Source organism: Callionymus lyra, unplaced genomic scaffold, assembly GCF_982586985.1.
Source record: "Callionymus lyra unplaced genomic scaffold, fCalLyr1.hap1.1 HAP1_SCAFFOLD_95, whole genome shotgun sequence".
Taxonomy (NCBI): Eukaryota; Metazoa; Chordata; class Actinopteri; order Syngnathiformes; family Callionymidae; genus Callionymus; species Callionymus lyra.
In genome coordinates, this window is record NW_028258588.1 from 97501 (window position 1) to 107500 (window position 10000).

Consider the following 10000-nt stretch of genomic DNA (forward strand, 5'->3'; position numbering starts at 1 on the left):
TTTCTTTCGTCAGGCAAAAGAACCAGAGTACTCCGCGTCCATCCACTCCAACCTTGTCCGACTTTGAGGCACCAGGCTCGGCCACCCTCCGAGCCTTTTCCTTCCCTCTCCTGTTATGGTGCCTCCCTATTAACCTCTAGGTGGTTGCGCTCGTGACATCAAAAAGACCACTTTTTGAGGAGCAGTCACACTCGGAAAAAATTTCTTTCGTCAGGCAAAAGAACCAGAGTTCTCCGCGGCCATCCACTCCAACCTTGTCCGACTTTGAGGCACCAGGCTCGGCCACCCTCCGAGCCTTTTCCTTCCCTCTCCTGTTATGGTGCCTCCCTATTAACCTCTAGGTGGTTGCGCTCGTGACATCAAAAAGACCACTTTTTGCAGAGCAGTCACACTCGGAAAAAATTTATTTCGTCAGGCAAAAGAACCAGAGTTCTCCGCGGCCATCCACTCCAACCTTGTCCGACTTTGAGGCACCAGGCTCGGCCACCCTCCGAGCCTTTTCACTCCCTCTCCTGTTATGGTGCCTCCCTATTAACCTCTAGGTGGTTGCGCTCGTGACATCAAAAAGACCACTTTTTGAGGAGCAGTCACACTCGGAAAAAATTTCTTTCGTCAGGCAAAAGAACCAGAGTTCTCCGCGGCCATCCACTCCAACCTTGTCCGACTTTGAGGCACCAGGCTCGGCCACCCTCCGAGCCTTTTCACTCCCTCTCCTGTTATGGTGCCTCCCTATTAACCTCTAGGTGGTTGCGCTCGTGACATCAAAAAGACCACTTTTTGCAGAGCAGTCACACTCGGAAAAAATTTCTTTCGTCAGGCAAAAGAACCAGAGTTTTCAGCGGTCATCCACTCCAACCTTGTCCGATTTTGAGGCACCAGGCTCGGCCACCCTCCGAGCCTTTTCCTTCCCTCTCCTGTTATGGTGCCTCCCTATTAACCTCTAGGTGGTTGCGCTCGTGACATCAAAAAGACCACTTTTTGCAGAGCAGTCACACTCGGAAAAAATTTCTTTCGTCAGGCAAAAGAACCAGAGTTTTCAGCGGCCATCCACTCCAACCTTGTCCGATTTTGAGGCACCAGGCTCGGCCACCCTCCGAGCCTTTTCACTCCCTCTCCTGTTATGGTGCCTCCCTATTAACCTCTAGGTGGTTGCGCTCGTGACATCAAAAAGACCACTTTTTGCAGAGCAGTCACACTCGGAAAAAATTTCTTTCGTCTGGCAAAAGAACCAGAGTGTTCAGCGGTCATCCACTCCAACCTTGTCCGATTTTGAGGCACCAGGCTCGGCCACCCTCCGAGCCTTTTCACTCCCTCTCCTGTTATGGTGCCTCCCTATTAACCTCTAGGTGGTTGCGCTCGTGACATCAAAAAGACCACTTTTTGCAGAGCAGTCACACTCGGAAAAAATTTCTTTCGTCTGGCAAAAGAACCAGAGTTTTCAGCGGTCATCCACTCCAACCTTGTCCGACTTTGAGGCACCAGGCTCGGCCACCCTCCGAGCCTTTTCACTCCCTCTCCTGTTATGGTGCCTCCCTATTAACCTCTAGGTGGTTGCGCTCGTGACATCAAAAAGACCACTTTTTGCAGAGCAGTCACACTCGGAAAAAAATTTCTTTCGTCAGGCAAAAGAACCAGAGTTTTCAGCGGTCATCCACTCCAACCTTGTCCGATTTTGAGGCACCAGGCTCGGCCACCCTCCGAGCCTTTTCACTCCCTCTCCTGTTATGGTGCCTCCCTATTAACCTCTAGGTGGTTGCGCTCGTGACATCAAAAAGACCACTTTTTGCAGAGCAGTCACACTCGGAAAAAATTTCTTTCGTCTGGCAAAAGAACCAGAGTTTTCAGCGGTCATCCACTCCAACCTTGTCCGATTTTGAGGCACCAGGCTCGGCCACCGTCCGAGCCTTTTCACTCCCTCTCCTGTTATGGTGCCTCCCTATTAACCTCTAGGTGGTTGCGCTCGTGACATCAAAAAGACCACTTTTTGCAGAGCAGTCACACTCGGAAAAAATTTCTTTCGTCTGGCAAAAGAACCAGAGTTTTCAGCGGTCATCCACTCCAACCTTGTCCGATTTTGAGGCACCAGGCTCGGCCACCCTCCGAGCCTTTTCACTCCCTCTCCTGTTATGGTGCCTCCCTATTAACCTCTAGGTGGTTGCGCTCGTGACATCAAAAAGACCACTTTTTTCAGAGCAGTCACACTCGGGAAAAATTTCTTTCGTCTGGCAAAAGAACCAGAGTTTTCAGCGGTCATCCACTCCAACCTTGTCCGATTTTGAGGCACCAGGCTCGGCCACCCTCCGAGCCTTTTCACTCCCTCTCCTGTTATGGTGCCTCCCTATTAACCTCTAGGTGGTTGCGCTCGTGACATCAAAAAGACCACTTTTTTCAGAGCAGTCACACTCGGGAAAAATTTCTTTCGTCTGGCAAAAGAACCAGAGTTATCAGCGGTCATCCACTCCAACCTTGTCCGACGTTGAGGCACCGATGTCGGCCAAGTTCTGAGCGTTCCACCGCCGAATGCCACTGGTCCTCAACACAGCGGACTTCCAATCCAACCTTGTCCGACTTTGAGGCACCGAAGTCGGCCTCAGCCCGAGCCTTCCCCCGCCGACCTCACTGGAGCCCGCCATCCAGGGACCGGCGGAGGTCGCCCGCATGACCGCGGCAAAGTGTCTCAAAGTCGGGCACGACCGCTCGAGTCACCCGCCAACCCGGTCCGGGGCACCTCCAGGGACCGGCGGAGGTCGCCCGCATGACCGCGGCAAAGTGTCTCAAAGTCGGGCATGACCGCTTGAGTCACCCGCCAACCCGGTCCGGGGCACCTCCAGGGACCGGCGGAGGACGCCCGCATGACCGCGACAAAGTGTCTCAAAGTCGGGCACGACCGCTCGAGTCACCCGCCAACCCGGTCCGGGGCACCTCCAGGGACCGGCGGAGGACGCCCGCATGACCGCGACAAAGTGTCTCAAAGTCGGGCACGACCGCTCGAGTCACCCGCCAACCCGGTCCGGGGCACCTCCAGGGACCGGCGGAGGACGCCCGCATGACCGCGACAAAGTGTCTCAAAGTCGGGCACGACCGCTCGAGTCACCCGCCAACCCGGTCCGGGGCACCTCCAGGGACCGGCGGAGGACGCCCGCATGACCGCGACAAAGTGTCTCAAAGTCGGGCATGACCGCTCGAGTCACCCGCCAACCCGGTCCGGGGCACCTCCAGGGACCGGCGGAGGACGCCCGCATGCCCGCGACAAAGTGTCTCAAAGTCGGGCACGACCGCTCGAGTCACCCGCCAACCCGGTCCGGGGCACCTCCAGGGACCGGCGGAGGACGCCCGCATGACCGCGACAAAGTGTCTCAAAGTCGGGCACGACCGTTCGAGTCACCCGCCAACCCGGTCCGGGGCACCTCCGGGGACCGGCGGAGGTCGCTCGCATGACCGCGACAAAGTGTCTCAAAGTCGGGCACGACCGCTCGAGTCACCCGCCAACCCGGTCCGGGGCACCTCCAGGGACCGGCGGAGGATGCCCGCATGACCGCGACAAAGTGTCTCAAAGTCGGGCACGACCGCTCGAGTCACCCGCCAACCCGGTCCGGGGCACCTCCAGGGACCGGCGGAGGACGCCCGCATGACCGCGACAAAGTGTCTCAAAGTCGGGCATGACCGTTCGAGTCACCCGCCAACCCGGTCCGGGGCACCTCCAGGGACCGGCGGAGGACGCCCGCATGACCGCGACAAAGTGTCTCAAAGTCGGGCATGACCGCTCGAGTCACCCGCCAACCCGGTCCGGGGCACCTCCGGGGACCGGCGGAGGACGCCCGCATGACCGCGACAAAGTGTCTCAAAGTCGGGCACGACCGCTCGAGTCACCCGCCAACCCGGTCCGGGGCACCTCCGGGGAGCAGTGGAGGTCGCTCGCATGACCGCGACAAAGTGTCTCAAAGTCGGGCATGACCGCTCGAGTCGCCCGCCATCCCGGTCCGGAGCTCAACACTTTGTCGTTTTTTCCACTCCCTCCCCATTAACCTCTAGGTGGTTGCGCTCGTGACATCAAAAAGACCACTTTTTGCAGAGCAGTCACACTCGGAAAAAATTCGTTTCGTCTGGCAAAAGAACCAGAGTTCTCAGCGGGCTTCCAGTCCAACCTTGTCCGATTTTGAGGCACCAGGCTCGGCCACAGTCCGAGCCCATTCACTCCCTCCCCTGTTGTACTCGCTCCCTATTAACCTCTAGGTGGTTGCGCTCGTGACATCAAAAAGACCACTTTTTGAGGAGCAGTCACACTTAGGAAAAATCCGTTTGCGCTCACACCATCCCTCCCCATTAACCTCTAGGTGGTTGCGCTCGTGACATCAAAAAGACCACTTTTTGAGGAGCAGTCACACTTAGGAAAAATCCGTTTGCGCTCACACCATCCCTCCCCATTAACCTCTAGGTGGTTGCGCTCGTGACATCAAAAAGACCACTTTTTGAGGAGCAGTCAGACACCGAGGTTTTCTGGATTTATGTCCGTTTTCCTGGTTCTCTGACTCGGGCACCTTGTGACCGACATCCCCCCCTTCCCTGGTTCTATTTTGCCGATACTTTGGTGAGTTTTCTACCCGCAAACCAAGCCCCCCAAGCCCGCCGCCTGGTGGGGGAAGAGGCCCCCTGGTCCCGGTTCTATTTTAGGACACTTTGGTGAGTTTTCTACCCGCAAACCAAGCCCCCCAAGCCCGCCGCCTGGTGGGGGAAGATGCCCCCTGGTCCCGGTTCTATTTTAGGACACTTTGGTGAGTTTTCTACCCGCAAACCAAGCCCCCCAAGCCCGCCGCCTGGTGGGGGAACATGCCCCCTGGTCCCGGTTCTATTTTAGGACACTTTGGTGAGTTTTCTACCCGCAAACCAAGCCCCCCAAGCCCGCCGCCTGGTGGGGGAACATGCCGCCTAGCCCGGTTCTATTTTAGGTCACTTTGGTGAGTTTTCTACCCGCAAACCAAGCCCCCCAAGCCCGCCGCCTGGTGGGGGAAGAGGCCCCCTGGTCCCGGTTCTATTTTAGGTCACTTTGGTGAGTTTTCTACCCGCAAACCAAGCCCCCCAAGCCCGCCGCCTGGTGGGGGAAGAGGCCCCCTGGTCCCGGTTCTATTTTAGGACACTTTGGTGAGTTTTCTACCCGCAAACCAAGCCCCCCAAGCCCGCCGCCTGGTGGGGGAACATGCCCCCTGGTCCCGGTTCTATTTTAGGACACTTTGGTGAGTTTTCTACCCGCAAACCAAGCCCCCCAAGCCCGCCGCCTGGTGGGGGAACATGCCCCCTGGTCCCGGTTCTATTTTAGGACACTTTGGTGAGTTTTCTACCCGCAAACCAAGCCCCCCAAGCCCGCCGCCTGGTGGGGGAACATGCCGCCTAGCCCGGTTCTATTTTAGGTCACTTTGGTGAGTTTTCTACCCGCAAACCAAGCCCCCCAAGCCCGCCGCCTGGTGGGGGAGCATGCCCCCTGGTCCCGGTTCTATTTTAGGACACTTTGGTGAGTTTTCTACCCGGAAACCAAGCCCCCCAAGCCCGCCACCTGGTGGGGGAAGAGGCCCCCTGGTCCCGGTTCTATTTTAGGACACTTTGGTGAGTTTTCTACCCACACTGCATGTCCCCAAATGCCGCCATCTGGTGGGGGAACATGCCGCCTGCACCGGTTCTATTTTAAGTCACTTTGGTGAGTTTTCTGCCCACACTACGGGTCCCCAAATGCCGCCATCTGGTGGGGGAACATGCCGCCTGCACCGGTTCTATTTTAAGTCACTTTGGTGAGTTTTCTGCCCACACTACGGCTCCCCAAATGCCGCCATCTGGTGGGGGAACATGCCGCCTGCACCGGTTCTATTTTAAGTCACTTTGGTGAGTTTTCTGCCCACACTACGGGTCCCCAAATGCCGCCATCTGGTGGGGGAACATGCCGCCTGCACCGGTTCTATTTTAAGTCACTTTGGTGAGTTTTCTGCCCACACTACGGCTCCCCAAATGCCGCCATCTGGTGGGGGAACATGCCGCCTGCACCGGTTCTATTTTAAGTCACTTTGGTGAGTTTTCTGCCCACACTACGGGTCCCCAAATGCCGCCATCTGGTGGGGGAACATGCCGCCTGCACCGGTTCTATTTTAAGTCACTTTGGTGAGTTTTCTACCCACACTACGGGTCCCCAAATGCCGCCATCTGGTGGGGGAACATGCCGCCTGCACCGGTTCTATTTTAAGTCACTTTGGTGAGTTTTCTACCCACACTACGGGTCCCCAAATGCCGCCATCTGGTGGGGGAACATGCCGCCTGCACCGGTTCTATTTTAAGTCACTTTGGTGAGTTTTCTGCCCACACTACGGGTCCCCAAATGCCGCCATCTGGTGGGGGAACATGCCGCCTGCACCGGTTCTATTTTAGGTCACTTTTCTCACTTTCTGACCCACAAATAATGCCCCAAATGCCGCCGCCTGGTGGGGGGAACTGCCGCCTAGTCCCGGTTCTATTTTAGGTCACTTTTCTCACTTTCTGACCCACAAATAATGCCCCAAATGCCGCCGCCTGGTGGGGGGAACTGCCGCCTAGTCCCGGTTCTATTTTAGGTCACTTTTCTCACTTTCTGACCCACAAATAATGCCCCAAATGCCGCCGCCTGGTGGGGGGAACTGCCGCCTAGTCCCGGTTCTATTTTAGGTCACTTTTCTCACTTTCTGACCCACAAATAATGCCCCAAATGCCGCCGCCTGGTGGGGGGAACTGCCGCCTAGTCCCGGTTCTATTTTAGGTCACTTTTCTCACTTTCTGACCCACAAATAATGCCCCAAATGCCGCCGCCTGGTGGGGGGAACTGCCGCCTAGTCCCGGTTCTATTTTAGGTCCCTTTTCTCACTTTCTGACCCACAAATAATGCCCCAAATGCCGCCGCCTGGTGGGGGGAACTGCCGCCTAGTCCCGGTTCTATTTTAGGTCACTTTTCTCACTTTCTGACCCACAAATAATGCCCCAAATGCCGCCGCCTGGTGGGGGGAACTGCCGCCTAGTCCCGGTTCTATTTTAGGTCACTTTTCTCACTTTCTGACCCACAAATAATGCCTCAAATGCCGCCGCCTGGTGGGGGGAACTGCCGCCTAGTCCCGGTTCTATTTTAGGTCACTTTTCTCACTTTCTGACCCACAAATAATGCCCCAAATGCCGCCGCCTGGTGGGGGGAACTGCCGCCTAGTCCCGGTTCTATTTTAGGTCACTTTTCTCACTTTCTGACCCACAAATAATGCCCCAAATGCCGCCGCCTGGTGGGGGGAACTGCCGCCTAGTCCCGGTTCTATTTTAGGTCACTTTTCTCACTTTCTGACCCACAAATAATGCCTCAAATGCCGCCGCCTGGTGGGGGGAACTGCCGCCTAGTCCCGGTTCTATTTTAGGTCACTTTTCTCACTTTCTGACCCACAAATAATGCCCCAAATGCCGCCGCCTGGTGGGGGGAACTGCCGCCTAGTCCCGGTTCTATTTTAGGTCACTTTTCTCACTTTCTTACCCACAAATAATGCCCCAAATGCCGCCGCCTGGTGGGGGGAACTGCCGCCTAGTCCCGGTTCTATTTTAGGTCACTTTTCTCACTTTTCTACCCACAAATAATGGCAAAAAAAAATGCTTACAGCACCCAGTATTCCCAGGCGGTCTCCCATCCAAGTACTAACTGGGCCCGACCCTGCTTGGCTTCCGAGATCAGACGAGATCGGGCTCATTCAGGGTGGTGTGGCCGTAAGCGAGGGAAGCGCTTGTGAAATGCCCCAAAGTGTTGAAAATGTTCCCCAGGCCCCTGGTTCCCCATCCCCGCAGGAGGAGGCTCCCCAGGCCCCCTGGTTCCCCATCCCCGCAGGAGGAGGCTCCCCAGGCCCCCTGGTGCAGGAGGAGGCTCCCCAGGCCCCCTGGTGCAGGAGGAGGCTCCCCAGGCCCCTGGTTCCCCATCCCCGCAGGAGGAGGCTCCCCAGGCCCCCTGGTTCCCCATCCCCGCAGGAGGAGGCTCCCCAGGCCCCCTGGTGCAGGAGGAGGCTCCCCAGGCCCAATGGTTCCCCATCACCGCAGGAGGAGGCTCCCCAGGCCCCCTGGTTCCCCATGCCCGCAGGAGGAGGCTCCCCAGGCCCCCTGGTTCTCTATGCCCGCAGGAGGAGGCTCCCCAGGCCCCCTGCTTCTCCATCCCCGCAGGAGGAGGCTCCCCAGGCCCCATGGTTCCCCATCACCGCAGGAGGAGGCTCCCCAGGCCCCCTGGTTCCCCATCCCCGCAGGAGGAGGCTCCCCAGGCCCCATGGTTCCCCATCACCGCAGGAGGAGGCTCCCCAGGCCCCCTGGTTCCCCATCCCCGCAGGAGGAGGCTCCCCAGGCCCCCTGGTGCAGGAGGAGGCTCCCCAGGCCCCCTGGTTCCCCATCCCCGCAGGAGGAGGCTCCCCAGGCCCCCTGGTTCTCCATGCCCGCAGGAGGAGGCTCCCCAGGCCCCCTGGTTCCCCATCCCCGCAGGAGGAGGCTCCCCAGGCCCCATGGTTCCCCATCACCGCAGGAGGAGGCTCCCCAGGCCCCCTGGTTCCCCATCCCCGCAGGAGGAGGCTCCCCAGGCCCCCTGGTGCAGGAGGAGGCTCCCCAGGCCCCCTGGTTCCCCATCCCCGCAGGAGGAGGCTCCCCAGGCGCCCTGGTTCTCCATCCCCGCAGGAGGAGGCTCCCCAGGCCCCCTGGTTCTCCATGCCCGCAGGAGGAGGCTCCCCAGGCCCCCTGGTTCTCCATCCCCGCAGGAGGAGGCTCCCCAGGCCCCCTGGTTCTCCATCCCCGCAGGAGGAGGCTCCCCAGGCCCCCTGGTTCTCCATCCCCGCAGGAGGAGGCTCCCCAGGCCCCCTGGTTCTCCATCCCCGCAGGAGGAGGCTCCCCAGGCCCCCTGGTTCTCCATCCCCGCAGGAGGAGGCCCCCCAGGCCCCTGGTTCCCCATCCCCGCAGGAGGAGGCTCCCCAGGCCCCCTGGTTCTCCATGCCCGCAGGAGGAGGCTCCCCAGGCCCCCTGGTTCTCCATCCCCGCATGAGGAGGCTCCCCAGGCCCCTGGTTCTCCATGCCCGCAGGAGGAGGCTCCCCAGGCCCCCTGGTTCTCCATGACCGCAGGAGGAGGCTCCCCAGGCCCCCTGGTTCTCCATCCCCGCAGGAGGAGGCTCCCCAGGCCCCCTGGTTCCCCATCCCCGCAGGAGGAGGCTCCCCAGGCCCCCTGGTGCAGGAGGAGGCTCCCCAGGCCCAATGGTTCCCCATCACCGCAGGAGGAGGCTCCCCAGGCCCCCTGGTTCCCCATGCCCGCAGGAGGAGGCTCCCCAGGCCCCCTGGTTCTCTATGCCCGCAGGAGGAGGCTCCCCAGGCCCCCTGGTTCTCCATCCCCGCAGGAGGAGGCCCCCCAGGCCCCTGGTTCCCCATCCCCGCAGGAGGAGGCTCCCCAGGCCCCTGGTTCCCCATCCCCGCAGGAGGAGGCTCCCCAGGCCCCCTGGTTGGGAGAGGGGGATAAAGAGCAAAGTGTTTAAAAATGCCCCAAAGTGTTGAAAATGTTCCCCAGGCCCCTGGTTCCCCATCCCCGCAGGAGGAGGCTCCCCAGGCCCCCTGGTTGGGAGAGGGGAAAAAAAGAGCAAAGTGTTTAAAAATGCCCCAAAGTGTTGAAAATGTTCCCCAGGCCCCTGGTTCCCCATCCCCGCAGGAGGAGGCTCCCCAGGCCCCCTGGTTGGGAGAGGGGGATAAAGAGCAAAGTGTTTAAAAATGCCCCAAAGTGTTGAAAATGTTCCCCAGGCCCCTGGTTCCCCATCCCCGCAGGAGGAGGCTCCCCAGGCCCCCTGGTTGGGAGAGGGAAAAAAAAGAGCAAAGTGTTTAAAAATGCCCCAAAGTGTTGAAAATGTTCCCCAGGCCCCTGGTTCCCCATCCCCGCAGGAGGAGGCTCCCCAGGCCCCCTGGTTGGGAGAGGGGAAAAAAAGAGCAAAGTGTTTAAAAATGCCCCAAA

The 10000-nt window shown here is 59.1% G+C and overlaps 1 non-coding gene across 1 annotated transcript; it reads right to left on the bottom strand.

The window, feature by feature from the left end:
• Positions 1 to 7636: 7636 nt before the first annotated feature.
• Positions 7637 to 7755, bottom strand: LOC148058320 (5S ribosomal RNA). The gene has a single exon (XR_015709963.1). It is a non-coding gene; the product is annotated as a 5S ribosomal RNA (ribosomal RNA).
• Between the last annotated feature and the right edge of the window lie 2245 nt (positions 7756 to 10000).